At 38.5% G+C, this 23,602-nt stretch overlaps 1 pseudogene; it reads left to right on the forward strand.

The window, feature by feature from the left end:
• Positions 1-22,794, forward strand: part of LOC148028827 (GDSL esterase/lipase At5g03820-like) — a 103,373-nt pseudogene extending 80,579 nt beyond the window's left edge.
• The last annotated feature ends 808 nt before the right edge of the window (positions 22,795-23,602 follow it).

A 23,602-nucleotide genomic window follows, 5' to 3' on the forward strand; every position in this document is an offset into this window, starting at 1 on the left:
GGTATAGACAACATGACTCGTTAGGATATGAAGGATTCTACAACCTGAGATCATAGATATGGATACAAGATATCAGGATTACAAGATCTCCCTTGACAGGGATGAACAAGATATCAGACAATACTAGACATGATCTCGTACTACAAGATTACAAAGTGACAAGATAATAGGAGTATAATGGAAGACAATACAAGACTAGATACCATGACTATACAAGAATTAGAACTAGAACTCGAAATTACTTACTTGGAGGTCTCAACTCCTTAAGCTCCCAAGACTGGCATTGGCAAGATTATTGAGGAGTTCTATGGTGAGAACCTCCTTTTATAGGTGTTGGAGGGTGGCTAAAGATTTTCTAGAATATTCCATGATGATATCATCGATGATGTAGGTAATGACATGGCATATCTTCTAGATGGCTCTATGATGACATGGCAAGGGTGGGTTTGCGTGGTTGATTGGAGGATGTCCTATTAAGGGATGGATTCACATGGGATGCATATTCATATGGCATGACAAGAATTAATCCATACACTTGATTGTGGGATGTCTATGAAAATTCATCTCTACTTGGGAGGGTAGAAACTGAGATTTTAAGCTTGAAGCAAATAAGAATAGCACAAAAGAGGTACTAGTGCAACATGTGTTTATGCATAGAGAGCAATATTTGGAATCTAGAACTTCAAATCTTTTAATGCATAGACCAAATTGTAAGAATTTGATTCTTAAAGTATTTCTTTTCTTGAACTTGGTTTAAGGTTTTCCATTATAACATTTTTTTTTCTTGTAGATATCTATCCCTTTAATCTTGAGAATGGCAACTGGTCGATTCTATTGTTGATGTTATGCATGGTTTGATTGGAGAATAAATGTATAAAAGTAGAAAGAAGAGAGAGCTTGCAGAGAATGGAATATTCTTTTATGACCATTCTAATATTATCCCCATGTAGTGCAGCCACCAATGGGGATTAATATCGCCCCTTCATTTGCCAGATTTTTCAAGCTGTGGGTGGCCTTTGCCAAGTCCTGCTACTAGTGAGAGCTACAGATGTAAAATATTTTCTGAGATATAGAGAACATTAAAATCTAATATCTCAATTAGGCTAAGAAAAGTTACTTTGTTTATGTCTATATTTAATATATTTTTTTATTTCTTTTCTAATGTTGAGGTAAGAAGATCAAATGCCATGCTTTTAGTGAAGAGGCTAACATATGATCATATCATATAATTTGTTGATGAAGGATGGGACACTACAACAAAAGGAAAAATTTATGTAAGATAGATCAATACTCTATAGCTTGTAAATATATGGTTGCTACTCAAATTTTCATCCTTAGCTTTTATTATAGTAGATGGCATTACGTTGGTGGTAGTCTGGTTGCTTTAGACTAAAATCTTGATAATTTTAGCAAATATCCTAGTGGATCTTGATGTTTGGTTCAATGAGAACATTACTACAATCTTAAATGTTAGATCATCATGTATACTACATCAAGTGAGGATGGATTTATAGAATGAAGATATTGAACTACCATGCTCATTTGTATTCTAACTCAATAACAAACGAGTAAGTTTTTATATCATATTATATCCATTTAGGTATATATTTGATTCCACTTCATAATTAATAAACATTTATAACATATTTTTTGCAAATATCAACAACGAGAAGAGAGAAGAATATACAATGCAAAGATATTGAAAGAAAAGATATCTTTACTATTAATATAAAATACATGTACAAATTTTGTGGTAAATTTTTGTCAGTGATCTCCATGACTTATACACACAAGGGCTTACAAGCAATGAGGCAAAGCTAATTTTTTTTTAAAAGTACTTTTCTTAGGAGAAGGGACATCCTTTCTAGGAGTCCTTTTTCCTTTCTTTGGATGCTTTGGTAAGTGTTGAAGGCATAGCTTCACCTGCTGTAGTTACATGCACCTCCTCTCTTTCATTGTCCAAGCCCCCACTATTGTGTGTTCTTGATTTCATACAATTGACCATTATATACTTCATGACCTTTGCTCTTATATATCAAACATGCTCACGTATAACAATCCCTTGAAAACTATCATACATTTATAAGAAAAGATTTGTTAGTTCATTATTATTTTTTACAATGGACTATATTATTATCATCAATGGACTATTTTGCAATGAACCTCTATCTTAAAGTTTAGTATCTTTCACATTATCTTTATAGTTTTATCACCATTGAGATAAATAAACTTAACCAATCTTCTATCATTTTCAAATACTCTCCAGTCACCACCACAGGCACAACTATCACCCTGATGAGGACATTGGAACTAATAATATAAAGTAAAACTATGAAACTTGTTTATGGTAGTTTATAGAATAAATTTTCTTATTATGTTCCAACCTTATTAATCAAGAACTTATCACAACTTGTCTATATTCTATTGTTGCAAGTAAATTAAAAGGCATGGGAGGCTTTTTCTCTAGTAATTCAATCAATCTTTTTACATCTCTATACCAAAAAGACAATAACATTTAGAGTAATTGTTAAAAAAAAATAGAGTACTTGCAAAAAAAAGGATTAAAATATCAAGAAGACCCTAGATTATACAACTTATAACTTAGCATCTTCATGGCTTCCTTTCAAAGCATTAATAAGGAAACATTACTTCTCCACACATAATCTATTCAAATTAGGCTCCAATGAGAATTGAAAATAATCATACTTTAATAATTTAGCAAAACAAAAACTCATAAAATCTAATAGAATATCAAATTACTTACTTCTCATTGTATGGAATTAGGAGCTTCAAAACCCACATATTCAATAAATTAGAAATTTTTATAAAGTTTGAAATTTCCTAATGTGATTAATATTTGGACACATGGTCAAATCTTATCTCCTTACTTGAAGGTGAATTTTTTCCTAGATATTATATGAGCAATCCTCCCACTCCCACACTCAAATATGGAGTTAAGATTTAGCCACTTAATCAAATCTTTACTCCTTAATTGAAAGTGAAACTTGGAAGATTCCCAAATTCTCTAATATGGTATTCAATGTTTCAAAGCCGATTGGATTGAACTAATGATCAAATGCACTTGCATTAAGCTCACTTCTCATATAGTATGAGATAGATGGATCAAGAATCTCAATTTTTTGTTGTATATCAAAGGAGAGCTCATGCATTACACACTTAGCAAAGGAATGGAGATAGTGAGCATAAACATAAAAGCCTATTGCTAGAAAAATATAATAAGTAAGAACAAATTCGGAAATATTATATCTCATCCCAACAAGAAGAATAGAGTCACTTGCTTCTCTCATTTTATTCTTGAGGATCTAAACATAGTCAGAGTAAAAAAATATCATATTAGATCTTTTGTTAATATCACCAGGTAAAAAGCAACAAACATTGAAGCCCTCGAGATCAGCCCTTTCAAGAAGGGTAGATAGCTATTTTTTAAAAGATGGTAACTGCTCTACTTCCTTTTTTTATGCCTTTTTCCTTCTATACTCCCTCCATTTATCTGCCTACTCTTCAGTGGCCTTTTCCTCTTTCTCATGTAGTCTTGTGTTTTTTTCATGGGTGATATCTTCAACCTTAAGAGGTGGATCATCCTTCTTTTTTCTATATGGAGGAACATTTAAAATATTAAAAGTTTTCTCATCAGTAAAAGGGGAATGGCTCAAGGACCTTTGAAAACCTATATCTCAACCTCTTAAGAATTATCATGTCTTTGTTCATAAGTGTAAGCCTATGTGCATGAGCAACACAAATATAAGAATCTTGAAAAACTCAATCAAAAAATCTTCTGTAGAGCCTCCTGGATGCAATTGAGAGCTATCCTTGCCCATTTAAAACTATTAAGACTATGCTTGTCACAAATTTATTTGACAATCCTTTGAAAGGGCAGCTTTGGGATTGCATTATCCAGAGCCTTCATTGCATGTCTAATATCCTTCAGGCATCTAACATGCTGTGAAAAATTTCTCATTGTCTTTGATTTCCTTGAAAGTTTAGAAGGCTTGGAGGATTCATGGATCTTTGAAGTAAGGCTTCTAGGATAAACTTTTTGCTTTCTTGCAATAGCCTTAGTTCTAGCCATATGAAATCTTTAGAAAAAACCAAAAAATTTCAAAATTAGAATATCCCCAAGTCAAATAAGCAAAAGGTTGACATAGACAAGGATCTTATGCATCCACGGTTGTTAGCTTGATGTATGCCATAGTTGCTACACATCTTTATATTGCCTATGCTATGGAAGTGGTTATCATGTATATGACAAACCCTGGAAAAAAGCATTAGAAGGAAATATAGAGTATCATGAGGTACTTGATTGACACTGGTGATTGCTTCAAATTGCATGAAAGATCACTTACATAATCTGACGTATGAAACACGAACTAAAAACTTGTGCATGAGAGAGAGAGGCCGTTTTCATATTTCATATTCCCAAAAATAATTTTGGAGAAAATTAAGAGAAAATTTTTTCAAAAAGAATTTGTACACAAAAAAATGATACAGATCTAGCCAAGATATGTCAAAGAAAATTGCATTATGATAGAGAACATGTATTCTTTTTAGCCCAAGCTATAGAAAATACTATGCATTATATGGGACCTTGCATGTGATGGAATCTTACCTTGTGTGCTAGGTGTTGGAAAATTTTGAGTTGTGATAAAGCTACCTCGTGCTGGTGAATCAGAGCAAGAAAAGGGCTTAATGGTTTGAAAATTTGCTTTATGGTTCAAAAATTCTTTTTAAAAGGACATTTTCTTGAAGTATAATGAGTAATTTACTTCACATGTGTAGCATGTATAAGGTTGTCATTTCAAAACTTGTGCCATGTGTGTCACTGACATTTTCGAATGTTATGGTAATTTTATGGCATTATTTTTAGATCAAAGAGAAGATTTTCAAGCCTTCTTTTTTTAGTTTAAATATAGTGTTTTTAACTTAATGTATGGTATCTTTTGAGTAAGTTTCAACGTGACCGTTTATAAATAAATACACGTTGCAAAGCCAAGTCATGCTGGATTTTACACAAACTTTCCTTCTATGCATTTTTTTCTCTCTCCCACAACCACACAAGAATACATGTACTCTTGACGAAACCAGTTTATAAGGTAACAAACTTCTATTGGTCATTTTTCTTATGCATAGGTATTGTGATTTGTTTTTAATTTCACTAACAATAAGAATGATTAAATAATTTATTTTAAGGAGTCAATTGAGTTGATTTTTTCCATTGCTGAATAGTAAATTTTGTATAATGAAACATGATGAGACTCCAAAAAGCTCCTTTCACCTCCATAATCATGTTCTATAAGTCATCATGATACTCACAAAATGCAAATGCCCAATAGAAACGCGAAAGCTGATGCCACAATTTGTTGCTTGAGTACTCAAATCATGTTTCATAAGTCCTTTTGAATCATTTTGAAGGCAAACAAGACTTATACAAATTTAAAGTGCTTATTTGGATGTAAGCAAATGTGGATTGCTTCTTTGTATTCCTAAACTTGTCTTGTTGTTTTAGAATTTGGTTCTGTGAGTAATCATGATGACTAAAGGGAAGATTTCTCAGAGGGAATGGAAGAAGAGGATCTCGAGGATATGTGTGATGAGAAGCTCTGTGATTTCCTCCATGCAACCAGAAATTCATCCAAATTCAACTATATCAAAATTTGCTCAATGTTCCCTTTGATTTGCAAGAGCTCTTGAAGGATCGTAAATACAAACTAAAGGATTATAGGGAGTGTTATGATAGACATGTGCAGGGCCTAGAGATTGACAGTTTTGTCCATTATAGTGATATAGTGGGAGCTACCAATGCAGTTAGAACAACTTTGGAAAAAACGTTTATCCTCATTGATGAGGAGTTCAAGAAGTGGAAAAACACAATATTACTGAGTTTGGGAATCTCCCAATTCCCATTTTTGAATAGTAAAAAGATGGAGTTACCGGTCAATGTGGGATGCCAAGCCGGAGGCCCAGGATTTTTCAGAGCTCAATTCGGAGTCTGTACGGGGAAGGAGCCAAGAAATGGTCAAGATTTGAAAGGGTGGCCACAATATGGACCAAAGGGGGGGTGCCCTTTGGGGACATTTTAACCCCCCAACCAAAAGGCACAAAAAAAAACCGTGATGGAGGAGAGGAGGACGACGCTTGCCTGCGCGCAAAAAATGCGCCCTTCATGATGGAGATGGAGGTGTGGGGCTGCAAACAACCATGCCAATTGATGATTGCCCTTCAGGACCAGAATCCCATATGCACAGTAGGAGAAAGTACCACCACTCAAATCCTATAAAGCATTGTACTTGCACTCTTTTTCTAATGCAATGATAGTACTCTTTCTTTCTAGTAAAGTGTCATGTCATTGTCAATACACAAGATTGTGTTTATGAGTCCAAGTCTCAATCTTGGAACCTAATTCACTTGTGTAACAATTTGTCCTTGTCAAGGTCATTATCTTCATGAGTTTTCTTTTCCTCTTTCAACCTCCATAGCTTCTGCATCTGCCATGCTCTAGATCTAGCAAGTTTTAACAATTAAGGGGAGCCTAAGGGAGGTAACACATCCAATCTTTCATTAAAATATCCTGACATGTAAGATAAGGTGAGACATTAGCTTAAGATGAATACATAACTAAGAATGGAAGTTGAATGCATCCTAGCATTATACAAGAGCAAAATGGTTAAAATCAATCAATTTCTCCCATAAGAAGTCCCATTCAACTATCATATTAAAATTGATCACTTTAGTATGCGTAACATGATAATAACATGCTACCATATACATTACTCATAACTTGGAATTATACGATGCAAGAAGCATGTATGTAATTTTTATGTAGCCTACCCCAATTTTTAATCCTATAGATACATCTAGTAAACAACAAGTATTGTTTTTCAAAGTTTTAATCATATAATGCCATATCATGCACCTCTTAGCATACTTGACATGTCCAAATATATCCATGAGATTTTGCAAATTGTTACTACAAATTATCTTAATTACTCATTATGCCTTCTACCAAAAGCCACTATATTCTACATTTACGAGTGATTGGTCAAACTAAACTACAACCTGTTATGCCATTTGTAAGGCTAGGACTTATATTAGTCACTTGACATAGAGTCACACTTTTCTTTTATTAAATTTCAATGTAGATAATTGGGTAGGCTGTCTGAAACCATGCTTAAATATATTACATGTATGCACTCTACAAAGTATGATAGAAAATCTTCATGACCAAACCAAATATATTCATCAATCATATATGATCCAAAATAGTTCATAATTAGTTGATTTACATGTAAATAGTAGGTATAAACAAATTATGTCCTCTCATAATGATGCACAATAATTTATGAGCATAGTAATGACCAAACAATTGAATCAAATCATACCTTGCTACATGACTTACATTTTTTTGAGTTAATTTTTGTGGCATTTCTCAATAATGAGCTATTATCATTGTGAGAGCAAGCTCAATCATGCCATCATGCCTTCATATATAATGCATTCACGCATGATTTTATATATACCACACTTTAATTGATGATATTCTATTATCACTGCCTTTAGAGATGCCAAATTTTTAGGCTACCATGCATATAGACATTTGCAAAAGCACATGTATATATCTAGATAATCTAGTCATACTAGAACCATCTAACTAAAAGTTATTATTATGAATGGGCTACTGCCCTTGTGAGAGACAATATAGATATTGCATCATTTGATCATATGGGAATATAATCACAATGCATTCAATTGTCTGTCGCCAACAATAGACATAATATATTCTTTTGTTCTTTGCATCCCTGATGCCAGAGATGTGATGTAATACATCATTTGATAGACTCCAAGCAATAATACCTAGAGCTTTGTTGTTCATCTTCTTCCATGTCTTTGTTTTAGGCTAGTCTTCTGTAGTATCTTCTTTCTTGTCATTTGCATCTTCTTCCTCATCTTAAAACAAGTCCCACAAGTTTTTCCGCATAAGGTGGTACATGGTCTTCTCCTTCCAGGCATGAAAGTCTTCACCATTAAACTTTGCTATTTGTTCCACTTCAGTCATCTTAGCAGGAGGTCTTACCATGAGAACTCTCAAGAAGTGTCTATCCTTTTACAAGAAGATTGAGATTTACATGGGATTTTATCAATGTGACTTTAAATCATCACATAGATTGAGAATAATCTTCGAAGCATGAATTAGAAGGTGAGTTACTTCTTGAATGTGCTAATAAGCACAAGTGATCGGGTAGTGTCAAATCCTACTATGTAGTATCAAAAGATACTATGGTTTTGAAGATGATGATTCTTATTGCTTGTGGTTGATCTTACCCCTTCAGCTTGAAACCCCTCATTGATGGTAAATCAGTTCTTGGCCAAATGGATTTTAGAATGGAGTAAAGAAAGAAGCTTGAAGATATGGTGTTGATGCTATTGCTTGAGGTCTTCAAGACTTCAAAACAAATCTTCAAAATATCCCAAATATTTGCTGAGACTCTCAAATCAGTGTGGCCTTGATTTCTTTGAGTAGTAGGGAGAGAAAATGAAAGAAAAATAGAGCTTGAAGTTGCAATGGCTATGGAGGATCTGTCTAGGGCTTCCTAGCCGACTGGCTTTTTGCTTGGCACAGCGTCCACAAGCAATTAATCCGCGAACCCTCTGAGTTGAAAGTAGCTTACATATGGACCTTTAATAGCCTTATGATTGCAGGTTGGATCGCTCTGTATAGAGAGAGGACAAAGTGTACGATAGTGGAGGAGGTGCAGTTCTGCCAGCAACGACAAATTTTAGTAGTGCCAATGAATAGAGTACGCAATGTAGAGCTATAATGTGTCAAGATGATGCGCCTTGACCTAGGCAATAAGTTCCTAGAAGAAAGCATGTTGAGATGAGGCTTGTAGGAGAGGAGATTAGGGAACTCCAAGTGAGCTAGGTATAACATGGCTATGGAGTCACACAGGGCAAAAGCTGAGAAAAAAGGCAATGCTGAGCTTGAGTCAATGCAATGTCAAGGTTCTATGTGATATAAAGAAGCCTTGGAAGTCAAGGAATAAATCTCCAGAAGAGAGCTTGGAGAGATATGCCCTCTACAGAGTGTTATGGAAGCTCAAAGGCAGGGATGTGCAGGATACTGGCTATGGCTGCCAAGGTGGAGTAAGTGGAGATGAGTTGAGAGATGAGCTCATTAGCTATGGGCTTGAGCTAACCTAAGGTTAAGAGGGACCGAGAGAGCAGGGAAGGGAGTCATGTCATGCCCGACTGTGCTCTGATACCATGTGAAAGATGCGGATCTAGAGCATGGTAGATGCTATGGTGGATGGAAGATGAAGACCAAACTCATGATGACATAGACAAGTAGAGACAAACTCTTACACAAGTGCATTAGGTTCCAAGTTGGCAACTTGGAATCATAAAAACAATCTTGTGTAGGATTGACAAAGGCAAGACACTTAGCTTAAAGTACAAAGCATCATGACATTGTATTCATTTTATATAAGAGTGATAGTCAAGTACAATGCTTTATAGAAGTTGGGTTGTTCTACTATCCTCACTGTGCATATGGGATTCAGTACAGCTCTTCTTGGAGCATACATCATTTATCTATTTCTCAACATAATTGAACAGATCATGTCAGACTCTAAACCTTAAGAGATAAGCATGCTCACAGGACACAGACCCCATTCCGACTGACCTCATCGACTGTAAGAGTTGCGACCATCACAGAGCTCGAGGATGCAGATGAGGAAGTAGTAGCACCAACCTACTTGCAGATCACCATGACCTCCCAAATGACATGCACACTTGATGCATAATTGATGAGGGAGCCGACACCAATACCTTGACACATGAACACTAGACCGCATTGTGTCAACCCAATTGCAACCAACCAATGCAAAATTGTGCCCATTTGGAGGGCAATCCTACCCAGTCTTAGGGAAATAAAAATTAATGGTTTCTATTGAGACTGAGAGTCTATTGCTAACTTTCTACATGCTACCAAACAAGCAAAGTGTTGGCAAGGAAACCTTGTTGGGATGAGCATTCAAAAAACAAGTCCATTTCAATGTAGACTATGACTTGCAGCACATCCACCTTGCTATTGGGCATGTTAGAATTGTAACAGCTTTAAGCAAGAGCACCGTGTTATCCCAAATCTTGTAGTGCTACCGATAGCTAAATCTAGTAACCACTCTAAGGAGGGGAGTGGTGTGTTTTGACGTGCTTCCATAGTGCCTAACTTGTCACATCAAAGGACCATGGGCCAAACATGCAAGTGGATTCCCAAGCATAAACCATAGTTTCACAAATGTCAAGTAGCACTAGGTGCATATTTTTTCCATACCTCTTACTCTAGGCCTAAAAGACAAAGTTGGAACTCCCATAGTTCACATGTGATTGAGCATCACTGGGTCCTCAAGGCCTTCTTGCGAGTCCAAGGATACTATGAGGGCAACACCTCACTATGATTTCCCAAATTGGAAAATGCTAACTTGGATCCCAGATCTCAGGCCCCATGCACTAAGTTTCCACAACCTCAATTGAAACAAGGGAGGGGAGTAATTGAGATAAAGAGTGCTCAATCCTTGAGTGCTCGAATGGTCTGCTGACCTAAAGTGCAATCTATAGTCCAAGTGCAACTGAACATAGTCTTTCTTAAAGGTTCTAAGATAATCACCAAGACCCCCGACACCTATGCATCAATAGAGTTGCAACCCACACAATCCAAGCTTTCCACACCCATTATGGATCTTCTAGTGGAAGGGCCCCAAGTCAACTTGTCTTGCTCAACCAAACTCAAACCACCAGAACACCTTAAGTCTCCACCACCATGACGATCAATTCTTGAGGTGGCATCCAACATGGCCATGGCCACAGGGGATGATTTGGCCACATGCATCCAATGGCTGTATTTGACTTTCACATTGTTTGCTAGAAGCTATTAACATTTAGACCTAGGTCTACTTGACAAGCCTATAGCAATCAAAGTATGTTCCTTACCGTGTTCTTGGTAGGACTACAAATTCATCTTCATTAAAAATTCCTCTATTGCAAATGAGATGATTGGTGATGAAATTTCACAAGAGAAGGTTGAAAGCCAACATCTAATCACATCTTATCGAAAAAGAAACATTCCCATGCCACTCCAGGAACTCTCTAAACTCCAATGAAACGTTGAATCTGAGTCCAATTTCATGCGTAGGTGGTATAATTTGCACCTTTCATGGGCCCAAGAGGGACATCAAATCATGACCAATGCAAATCAAAGATGTGCCATCAAGACCTCGGAGTACAACCTAACCTATGTGGCCCCCACCTCCCTTAGGGCGTTGGCCATAACTAGGAATCAACCCTTGGAAGAAAATGTCATGCTTCACCCATGCTTGGATAAGATTTTGACAAAAGAGGAATTCCACCTCACAAGTTGACTCAACTCAGGTGACCTCTTGACTGATGTATTGACGTACATCACACAAGTAGGGACTCGTCCACAAGATTTGGACTGTTATGCACCCTTGAATATAACTCCAAGTTTTATGATTGGTTCTTGAGATAGTAAGACACACCATGGCATATATTAAAGTCCCATACACCTTGATTCCCACAATCCTAGGAAGGATTTTCATCCTTTGAGGGGGAAGGGAGGGTAATGGAAATGGATGAAAACTCAAATGAGAATTGAATTTTAAAGGAAAAGGATGAAGGTATGGATTGATTGGTATGTGAATTCTTAACTTGAGGAGTTTTTTGGGTATTACTCCTCATTGTATGAGAGTTTTTACTTTCAAACCCTGATCTTTCTAGTCAACTTACTTTTTGTGAAAGAGTCACCCTTTAAAGAGAACTAATGGTGGATGTTGTGTGACGATAGGAACCTAAATGGAAGGACATCAGGATGAAGCTAACATGCTTCCGTTTTTGGAGGAGGAGCATAGAAGATATGGAGACTGGCCATGAAAATCAGGGCATTCAACCAATTAAAGTATTGCAGTATCCACAACCTCGACAAAGTGGTGCCAAAGAGACGGTGGCCCAAATGGTGGAACACTACAACTTTACCAAGTACTTGGAGAAGGTGGAACAAGAAATAGACCACAGTAAGTACACTAAATTTCTAAGGACCTTCGATGTCCAAAGGAACTAGAAGTGTGGTAGTTCCCCTTAGCCTAGAGATTGTAGAAAGGTAGTAGGACTAGCAGAGAAGCCAAAAAGAAGACACAAGAGGGATACATATGGAATGCTAGGGATGGACAAGAGAAGGGTCTACACCAATGACAGAACTAGCCTAGTAGATACCCTTGATCCCATCATTCGGTTGAAGGCCAAGATGATCCATACACTCTTTTCAAGCCAAAGATACAATACCCTAATGAGTAGAATCAAAGTGTCCTTACTAGAAAGCCTTGCCAATGTCACTCTGGATGAGGTAAACTGGAATGCCTACATTCAAAAAATGATACAGGTTTGGCAAGGGTGCCAGCTGTAGCACCAAGGATGGCAGGAGTAGAGTCTCTAGTGACCACTACAGAATCTGAAAGGAAGAAATATGCCTCACCACAGGCCTTGACCATAGGCTTTGGAGAAGTACTAATAGCCATCATCTAGGAAGCACTATAGAGAGGCAGAGAGAGAGGTGGTGGAGGAAACCTCGGAGCCATCACCAATCTGTGAGGACCATTGCTCCCCAAAAACAGTGAACCAAACCATTTCAATCTTAGGAGGAGAATAGGAGAGAGAAGAAACCCGTAAGGAGCAACGGGATGATAAGGCAAAAGTTGTCAATGAAGAGGAGCATGACCAACCATGCCAATGCCAAGAAGCCAAGTGAAAGAACAATTAGTGAGCAACAAGTTTCAGAGCACTCAAGCCAAGAGAAAAGAAGGAAAGCTATCCTTAAGATCCCCAAAGGGAAGGCCCGCTCCACCATTGAGGAGGATATAGAGCTCCAAAGGGTAGAAAAGGAGTCAAAAATACTAAAAGAAGAGTGCACCGAAGGAGGCAAGAGGAGGAGGAGGAAAGGCTAAGGAAACAAGAAGAAGATGTGATTTCTTTGGCTATTCGGAGATCCGTGGATTAACCCTCCCGATCTCAAGAAATGGAGATGATGAGCCAATTAGCGAAGGATGTGCCGAGTACAAGCACTGCAATGGAGGAAGCTAGACCAAGATCGGTGGTGGAAGGCAAGGGCCAAAACCCAATGCACCCCGGTCTTGGCCACATCGACAATCGCCCCAACATAGGTTGCTACAGAGGCAACGGTCAATGAAAGTAACCTCATGGCCTCCTAGGTGCAGTACCTAGTCGGAAAGGTAAAAGAGATTGCACCTGTACCCAGCAAAGGAGCCCTCCTTGCAGGAATCAAGAGACCAGCTGCTACTGATGATGTCGAATCATGCCTAGGGCCAAAGGTACCCCACTTGGAAGTCTCAACCACTTCGTTACCTTTGGCCATGTGCCATAATGAAGATCAAGATGCATTTGTGGAGGAATTTCAAAACCAACTCCACAAGGCAACAAATGACAAAAAGGCTACCATTTCTAAGCTCAAAAAAGAAAAGACTCCGTTCAAAGACTATAGGATGGAGCAAGCAAGGGTGATGAAAATTGTTAATAGGAAAATGATTTCATTAAAAGAAAGGATAAGGCAAATGCACTCAAGTCCAATCAAGAACTCCAAGGCAGGTTAAAAGAAACACAATATGAATATAAAAACATCCTGGTGGATTTTGAAAAACAATTGACTAGATGCAAGAGCTCTAGACTCAATTAAAGGAGTGCAACTCAGTGCTTAAGAAGCTTTAGGATCAAATTAAGAAGTAAGACTTGAATGAGCTTCAAGAAAACCTCAAGGAACAAGAGCTAGTTCTCAAAAACCACAAGGTAGAAGCAGCTAAATTGAGCACATAGTGAAGAAACCTATCAATAGCTCAAACTTTCTATATCAAAGTGGCCCACGAGAAGGAAAAATTAAGTTTGCATGAAAGATAAGATAGGATTTAAAACAATAGTAGATATAAGGCCAATGAAATGTCTCATATATAGGTCTATAGGAAACCATATCCACCAACTTTATAAAGGCTATAAGCATGGTAGATAATGAAACAAAAAGACTATACAAAAGAACCTTGATGAAACTCTCCAATGACCTAGGAGGAGCCTCAGAGTAGCCTTTTATAGGTGAAAGCCAGCATAGAGTCCAATTGGAGATCTATAAATTTATCATACTTAAAAGCAAGAGTTGCTTTGGGAAGCTGCAATATTGGCTTGCATGTCTCAAACTAAAGATCCAAGCAAACATAAGGCCTAACTAGGATTGATCTCTAATACCCTTGAAAGAATGGAAAAGATTGGAGAGATCAATCTAATGATGGAGAGGCCATAATCTGATAGCTAAGGAAGAAAGGCTATGAGGATTATGAACTAAAATCAATAGGTCCCATAAATTAGACATACTCCATTCCACCTCTTTCATCATCTTGGAGCCACCCACAGTCAATGAAACCCTCTATGGATATGATTATGCTACTAGAATTTGACATAGGGGAGTTAGAAGAGTGCTTGACCAAGGAAGAGAAAGACCCAGAGTAGAAAGAGGCTTACACAACTAGGATTTAGACCTTAAGATATTACTTGGAGAAATAATAGAGCACCCTATTCCCCCTAATCTCCTACCACAAGAAGAGAAAGAGAATCCACATGAAACTATATAAAAATACTAGGAGAACTAAGAGAATAATCCTAATATGAAGTTTGATTTCAAAGTTAATGAGGAGAGTAGTTTCAAAAGGCCGCTTCCAATGCACATAGTACAGTTAGTCATATGAACAGACGAGAACATTGCAATGAAGTGGTTAGATCCATTAGATGTCAAAGCCTATCAAAAGTCATGTAGAGTCTAATGAAGCAAGGAAAGATACTTAAAACTCAAGCCTAGAGAAGTATGGCCAGGTCTACTAGAATGGTGCTATCCCATTTTGGAAGGCAACAAGAGGGCATGGGAAGCCTTTGTCTACTCTCAAAAAGAAGGGTGAGAAGATCCACTTTTCTATCCCTACCCATAGAGATATAGCCCAGGAGTATTAGGGAAGAGATCATGGCAGGTAAAACTTTTCAAATATTCCTAACATTAGAGTAATCCATGCTGATAAGACCTACTTATTTCATCCCATTGACTTAGCCTCTCCTTGATCCATTTTGTAAAAGAATTTTCCTTTATCACCACCTGAAATTATCTCTGAATCGTCATTGTCGGGAAGAAAAATGGGCTTGACACTAGCTCTAGGGCTCTAGCCATGCCTACTACACTCACCTAAACAACCCCACGGCTAGGAGTATATATACACCATAAATTGATTTATCCAGAGAATGCACCTCATAGCACAAAGAAAGAGAGCATCCCCAACCTATTGTTATGGCCCCACTACAACTCTCCTACACCTCAGGGATTAGCCCCAGGATGATGCACCATGTCAACATAAAGCACATATGTAACATAGTCCTCTGTTTTAATTAAACATTCTAGGAGAGATAACTCCATCCTTACCAAATCAGTGTTGAGATGGCAAGATCAACATGTGTGGAAATTGATGATGGACCGCCTGGCTCCGTCTGCACATCTACACTTAACATGTTGGTGGTCATTATGATACTCACATGGCCATTGACTTATCACTTATTATATTTAGTTTGTTACACCTACCTACAGTTGGCAAAGATATAACCCCAGTCGATTAGTGTAGTCAGTTATGCATTGTTTGACTTAGAAGGCCACTTTCATTTATGTTGTATCTTATCTATACTTTTTGTACATTGTATAGTGTGTGGAAGAAGAAGAAAAAATCAGCAAGAAAACGTTTTGGTCTCCTTCTCTCCTCTTGTGTCCTTGAGTGAGCTTCCTCTTGTGTATGCAGTGCGTGTTTGGCACAGCAGCTCAAGCAAAGTCCCCCACCACACAATTCTTGATATGGTATTAGAGCCGAGTCACTGAGAGAGGCTGATTTTGAAGGTTGAAGTGAAGGAGAAGAAGCAAGGTTGGAGAAAGTAAGCAATGGATAATAAGCTCTCCCATTCTTCCACTCTCTCTCTTGGATAGTGCCTGTGGAGGAACTGGAAGTAGAGTAGAGCAAAAATATCATATTGTTGTGAGATTTGGTGTGCGAGCAAAGCACTGTACATTCTGTAGATAAGCTCTTTAGGGCTTGCATGTAGTTATTTTGGGCCTTTGAGGCCGTTTCATGCCCCGTTTTAGAGCCGCATGGTTGCGGACATCAGTTTCAGGGTACACTATGATTTTGGCTGTATTGATCGAAAGTGGGTGCATATGTTACAGATTTTGAATCTATAGTTTTTGAGGTGTTTGAAGGAAGGAAACATAAGGTTTATATGCAAACAGGTTGTAGATTACATGTACTATTGAGTAATCAGTGAAAAAGATTGCTTGGTGTATTGTTGTGCACGTGTCGTAAAAGATTGCAGAAGACTAGCTTGTTGTATTGTATCCTTGTTTGTGATAGTGGCAGAGAAAAGTGGAAATGCCATTATTGAGAAGCTCGACAAGAACAACTACCCTTCATGGAAGTTTCGTGTGTCCTCATTGGAAAGGGCCTTTATGAGTTTGTCTCAGGTGAAGAAACGGAGCCAGAGCTGGGTATCCCTCCGACTACAAATGAATTAAAAGCATGGAAAGAATGGAATGTGAAAGACAAAAAGGTGATGTACTGGTTATCTACACTCATTGATAATACATTGTTGGGACATATCAGGAATGCAGAAACTTCACATGCAGCTTGGACAATTTTTGAGAACATGTTTTCAGTAAATACAAAGGCACGAAAGATTCAACTCAAGCAAGAGTTGAATGCCTTGAAGAAAGGGAAAATGTTTGTCAATGAGTATGTGTTGAAGGTGAGGAGCATTGCGAATGCTTTAGCAGCGATTGATGCAATGCTTGATGATGATGATTTGGTTTCATCCACTTTGAGTGGCCTTAATAATGAGAAGGCATGGAAATCATGTGTTACTTTAGTATATGTATGGAAGCCATTTCTAGATTTTGATGAGCTAATCTCTCATCAATATGCAGGGTGACTCATCTGAAAAAAATGGTGAACAGGTTCAAGCATTCTACTCAAGTTCAGGAAGGGGACGTGGTAGATCCTCTTTGAGAGGCCGTGGTATGGGATGTGCTGGCGATAACCAACAAAATAGGTTCAATCATCAATTTGGTGAAATGCAGGTTTCAGGAGGCCAAGGAAACTTTAGACGCAAGGGGAGCTCTAGAGGAAGAGGTGGATGGCAGAATAGAGGTTCTAGAAATTTTGCTACTGTTTGCCATTATTGTGGCAAAACAGGTCATATTGTAGCCAATTGTTATGATAAGAAGGATGATATTCGCAGTGGTAAATTGTAGCAAGGAAACTATGCATCGTCTTCACGACATAATAAAGACAAAAATGAGTGTATGTTTGTTATGTAGCCTATGGTGAATGCAGTTACAGGAAAGGGGACACATGATGATGTATGGTATGTCGATTCAGGTGCATCTAATCATATGACCAGTCATGTTGAATGGTTTGGAGAGATGCAATACTTACAAAACCTAGGTTATGTGCAGACGAGTGATGATTCATACCACCCAATTTTACACATTGGAAAGTTTCCCTTGTCCTTGTATGATGGCCAAACAAGGAGTCTGGCAAATGTATTACATGTGCCATCAATCACAAAGAAACTAGTGTCTGTTGGCCAAATGGTAGAGCAGGGGTTGCAGGTCTGATTTAATGCAAAAGGTTGTTTTGTAGAAGACTTTAATGATAAGTGCAGGTTGGTCGTAAAAGGAAGTAGAGTTGGCTGCATGTTCACTTTAGATGTTGGAATTCCTGCAATGGATGTTGCTATGTATGCTAAAGGAAAAGGAGTAGTTGCAGATGTTGAAATATGGCATAAACATATTGGACATGCAAATGTGCAAAGGCTAAAATTAATGCAGTCTAGAGGATTGGTTACACAGGGTTGCCTTCTTTTAGAGTTGCAGAATTGCATAAAGTCTGTGAAGCATGCCAGTTTGGTAAGCATGCAAGACAACCCTTCTCGCATGACAGAGAAGTGAGTAGAAAAATACTTGATGTAGTACATAGATATGTTTGGGGGCCTACACATAATTTATCTCTTAGTGCCAGTAAATACTTCCTCACATTTATTGATGATTATTCAAGGAAGTTATGGGTATACTTCATGAAGGAAAAAGTGATGTGTTTGAGCACTTCAAATATTTTAAGGCAGCTATTGAAACAGAAAAAGGTTTAAAAGTGAAGTGCTTGAGATCAGATGGAGGGGGACAATACCTCTTTAATGAGTTTAGTGGCTTCTTGAGGACTCATGGGATAAAGAGGCAATTTACTTGCAGGTATACCCCACAGCAAAATGGGGTTGCAGAAAGAAAAATAGGCATATTGTAGAAGTCACACGGGTATTAATGGCTGAAAAGAATATGCCCAAACATTTTTGGTTTGAGGCTGTCCATATTGTTGTCTACATTATGAACATAACTCCCATAGCTGCAGTTCATGGGATGACTCCTGAAGAATGCTTTACTGGCAAGAAGCCTGATGTATTGCACTTGAAGGTATTTGGATGTGTTGCATATGTTCATGTGCCAGATGAGATACGAAAGAAGCTTGATCCAAAGGCAGAAAAATGTATTTTTATTGGATACTCTTTAGAGAAGAAAGGGTATCCTTGCTATAACCCTGTCACAGTTGAGTTCAGAGTGAGCAAGGATGTTATCATTGGTGAGATGGGCAACTGGTATGCACCTGCTAGTGATGTATTAGATGATGATAATGATCAGAACAACTATGTGCAAAAAGAAAAATAAGAATCACAGAGTCTTAGTGGACTAGAAACATCATCTGATACTCTTAGTGGACTAGAAACATCATCTGATACTATATCTATAGTGACCCCTTGGTTTGGGAGACTAAGGAGTAGCCCCACATCTTCAAGTGGATCTATAAGTGTTGCAGGGAAGGACAAATGAAAGAAGAAAGTGCTAGATGGTAATGATGCATCTACCAGTTATTTGGGATTTGATGGAGATTCTAGTGGTTTGGAGAGTTTGGATGATAAGCTTGGTATTCCTTCAGTTAAGACACCAGGTGTACAGAGAGCTCATAGTAATATAAAGGCTCCATTGAGTGATTCGGTGGTACACAAATCTAGCAGAGTCAGATACCCTGTTAAAAGATTTGATTTTGAAGGTTATGCAGCTCACCATTATTCTTATATGGTGAAACTAGTCAAGGATGTTGAGCCCACTTGTTTTGAGGATGCTATTGGTCATGCTCATTGGAATGTAGCAATGGATGAGGAGATGGCTGCATTAGAAGCCAATAAGACTAGAGATTTGGTACTCTTATCTAAGGGTAAGAAAGCTATTGGCTGTAAGTGGGTTTAAAAAGTCAAGCATAATGCAGATGGTTCAGTTAGCAGGTATAAGACTAGGCTAGTTGCAAAAAGGCTTTGCTCAAACATATGGCATAGATTATGAAGAGACATTCAGTCCAGTTGCTAGGATGGCAACTGTTAGATATGTGATTGCCTTGGCAGTAGCCAAAGGTTGGAATTTGCAGCAAATGGAGGTTAAGAATGCCTTCTTGCATGGTGAATTGCAAGAAGAAGTGTATATGGAGTAGCCAGTAGGTTATGAGGATTTAGAGCATCCCATATATGTGTGCAGATTAAAGAAGGCACTCTACGGACTGAAGCAAGCACCTAGAGCATGGTCTCACAAGATTGGAGAGTATCTTGTCAATATTGGATTTTGTATTTCTGATGTTGATCACTCACTTTATCTGAGAAAGGGAGATACAGATTTGGTCATCATAGTCATCTATGTGGATGACTTGATTATTACAGGTGATAGTGACAATGGGATTGCTGAAGTTAAGGACTTCTTGAAGAAGAAGTTTGAGATGAAAGATTTGGGTGAGCTGAGATACTTTCTTGGTATTGAGGTGATCAGATGTGATAATGGTATATGGTTATCCCAAAGGCAGTATTGCTTGGATATGTTTTCCAAGTATGGTATGACAGCATGTAAGCCTCTTTCAGTAACATTGGAGCAAAATGTGAAGTTGAGTGCCGACATTGGGGACGAGATAAAAGACCCTACTGTGTTCAGGAGGATAGTAGGGAGTTTGATTTACATGACTATGACAAGGCCAGAATTGAGCTATGCTGTTGGCCTTGTCAGCCAATTTATGCAGATGCCTAGAAAGCCTCACTTGGATGCACTTAGACATATATTGAGGTATGTGAAGTCCACTTTACATTATGGACTTTTTTATGAGGTAGGTAAGGATGTACATGTCTTTGGATACACAGATGCAGATTGGGCTGGTAGCATGTCAAACAAAAGATCTACTAGTGAATTTATGTTTTCCCTTAGTAGTGCAGCAGTTACATGGAGCAGCAAAAAGCAACCTAAAGTTGCTTTATCGAGTACAGAAACTAATTATAGAGGTGCTGCTATGGCAGCATGTGAGGTGGTATGCGTTGTCGTGTTGCTGCGCATCTGAGCCGTGAACACCTCCATTTCTGTTGTGCATTTGTGTTAATTTCTGCGTGTGATTCACTGTTTGTGTGGCGCATTTTAATAAACTACATTCAATGTATGTATATATTCCCTTAACTGTCTTGCATATTCGATGCTTGTAATAGGAAGGAAAACCTATCCTACCCTTTGTAGACCGTCCTGTTCGTGGGAGCATCCGAGACTTGGGGCAAGCTTACAATGAGTCCTTCACTGAACCAGATGGTAATCAGGACTCTAGTGATAAGGTCCCTGATTTTGTTGAGACTATGATATACTGTCCAAACGAGGCCGTTCGTATGGTTGGTCGCTATGCATCGAAGGAGGAATGGATACATATGGAAACATCCAAGGATTTCTTATCAATAAAGATTTTAAAGCACACATTACAATTTGGGACTTCAAAAGAAAGAGATCAAGGGGACAAGTGTGTTATGAATAACATACTTCAGTTTATTCAAACATTTGTTTGCTGAAACATATACGTGTGAAAACAACAATGAATCAAGGTTTGCTACCCATGTTTATGGAAGAAATCTCATCTTTCTTAAAGAAGGATTTGAATGGCGAAAGGGGGGGGAAAAAGTTCATTGAATCCAGGACCTCCCGTGCTCGAAATGGGAGAGCTATTTTTGAAATGGGTTGTTATTCTTGGAAAAGGGGGGAATTTCGGACGGGACTGAGGAGGATCAGAGTGCTGGATTGGAGGCGAAAAGGGGGGGGTACAGCGCATCAATGCAGGGTTCGAATCAGCTGCTTTGTGGCAGGAATTCAGGCTCCATCTATGGGAAGGCGAAGTCTAAATACAGAAACTCAGGCTTCTAATGAGGCAGCCAGTGTGGAGGTTCCGCGAGATCCTTATGCAAGGGCAGCGTGGAGGTTCCGCGAGATCCTTATGCAAGGGAAGCAAAACACTTCACTGAAGTTCGAGTTCTGCACTGAGATATCTTGGTCCGGAGTTGCTTAAGAATGGGTTGGCAAAAGTTGTTGAATGGAGTGCCAAATTACTTGAAGAAGAAGCACGACGGCGGTTAAAGTCTACTGAGTTGCTGGCAAACTCTACTTACTTGTCTCTTTCGGACACTCTCTGCGGAAAAGGAGCCGACCCTCCTTTCGTTCTGATCCTTTCATCTATGCAGCTCACAATAGCATCCTCTCGTAGCTGTTCCAGTTATACAAGCAGCCCGAAGTCCAATATCCTCGAAAACAGGGAAAGAATCCCTTTCCATTCCATACCATGGACTGCGATGTTTGTGTTCTTTATGCAGGACGATAAGTTCAACTGATAATCATCATCAGTGTTCCTTATAGCATGGAATCTCTCGTAGCCGTCCCAGTCAAACAAACAGTCCGACCGCAGTCAACGGGCTAAACAACCTGAATGGAGATGCAAGTATTACGGTGTAAAATATGGTGGAAGTGCTTGGATGCTCGTACACTTTGCTGCACCAAGTCATGAATTCTTCCTGATCATCTCAGATTAGGACGATTGAATATGGCCTTTATGTACCCAATTGGCAATTTGAGGCCCCTTCAAGTTCTGATTTTGGGACATTGCCAACCAACTCTTCATTAATACTCTCAGTTCAATGCAATGTTCGGTGTAGTTTGACCCCAGGCTGCAATGCAGTGGGTTATATTGACCGCTCTATCCTGGGCTTGCTCATCTATACCAGCGGCCACCTTATCGAAGAACCAAGGAATGCAGTTTAAATTCTCCCTACGGGGGACCACTTCCAGCCAATGCCCCAGCCTGGTGCTTGGCAGCATTTGACCCTGAGGGTCTTCTGAGTTCACTCCCAGCTGAATTGACTTGCTTGATTGGGACTCACTATGGTCATGTGCTATTGTATGTTAAGGGCCACAAGAAGCAACTCTGGCAATGGACTTCCTCAGGATTAGTGCTGCTGCTAGCTGGACTCTTGTTGAATTTTGCAGGAATGCCCTTAAACAAGCAGCTTTACACATTGAGCTATACATTGGTGACTGGTGGTGCAGTGGCATTGGCATTTACCGCTGTCTTTGTACTGGTGGATATATTCAAGTGGAGATCATCAACTGCTATTTTCAAGTTTATTGGGGCCCATTCTTTAATGGTCTATGCGCTGTTTGCATGTGATGTGCTGCCCATAGCTTTGCATGGGATCTACTGGAAATCATCAGAGAAAGATCTGGGTAATACAAGTGGCATTCATTAATCCTCCTAGATCTTATAATGGTTATGGATATGGTTCTAGATGCATTCTTTGCAAAGATCTCTTCACAAACAGGAAACTGAATATGTTCAGATTTTTCTGAACATGAGCTTCATGTATCTCATTTTGACAATAACTTTGACTTCCAATATTTGAGATCTTCTTGTTAGTCTTTATTTCTTGCTGTACCTGGAACCCCGTGTTCTGCAGCTCTTGCACGATCTCTTTGACAGCGTGCAAAAGTTATTAGGTGATTTGGACGTGAAGAAAATCAGCAAGAAAACGTTTTGGCCTCCATCTCTCCTCTTGTGTCTTTGAGTGAGCTTCCTCTTGTGTATACAATACGTGTTTGGCGCAACAACTCAAGCAAAGTCCCCCACCACATAATTCTTGACAATCAGTATCCAAAGGAAATGATAACACTAGAGTTATGACTTACGAAGCCTCACACTCAACATGGGTCAATCGTTCAAAAACAAGCGCTATGCATTTAGGAGATAATACTCTTAATACCATGCATAAAAATACAAATGCAAAGTGAATGTGTTTAAGTGCACAACCAAATAAAATTATAGATCAAATAGTGTGGATGTGCACAAATAGCCATTTAATGATTTCGCTCTAGCATAACGTATCATTGCTAAGGCAGCATCGAAATAATTTGTGCCACTATCCTTTCTTTAAAGACTTAAAATAATTAGATCTTATATGATAGAACATGTACAAAATCAAAATTTGAATTACATTTAACTTCCACAATCCCTTTCTCCCTACCATTTAAAGTTTTACATGATCGTAGGTGTAATGCGTA

This window comes from Lygodium microphyllum, chromosome 11 (genome assembly GCF_053477565.2).
Source record: "Lygodium microphyllum isolate KBCC chromosome 11, Lygodium_microphyllum_v1.1.10, whole genome shotgun sequence".
Classification (NCBI taxonomy): domain Eukaryota; kingdom Viridiplantae; phylum Streptophyta; class Polypodiopsida; order Schizaeales; family Lygodiaceae; genus Lygodium; species Lygodium microphyllum.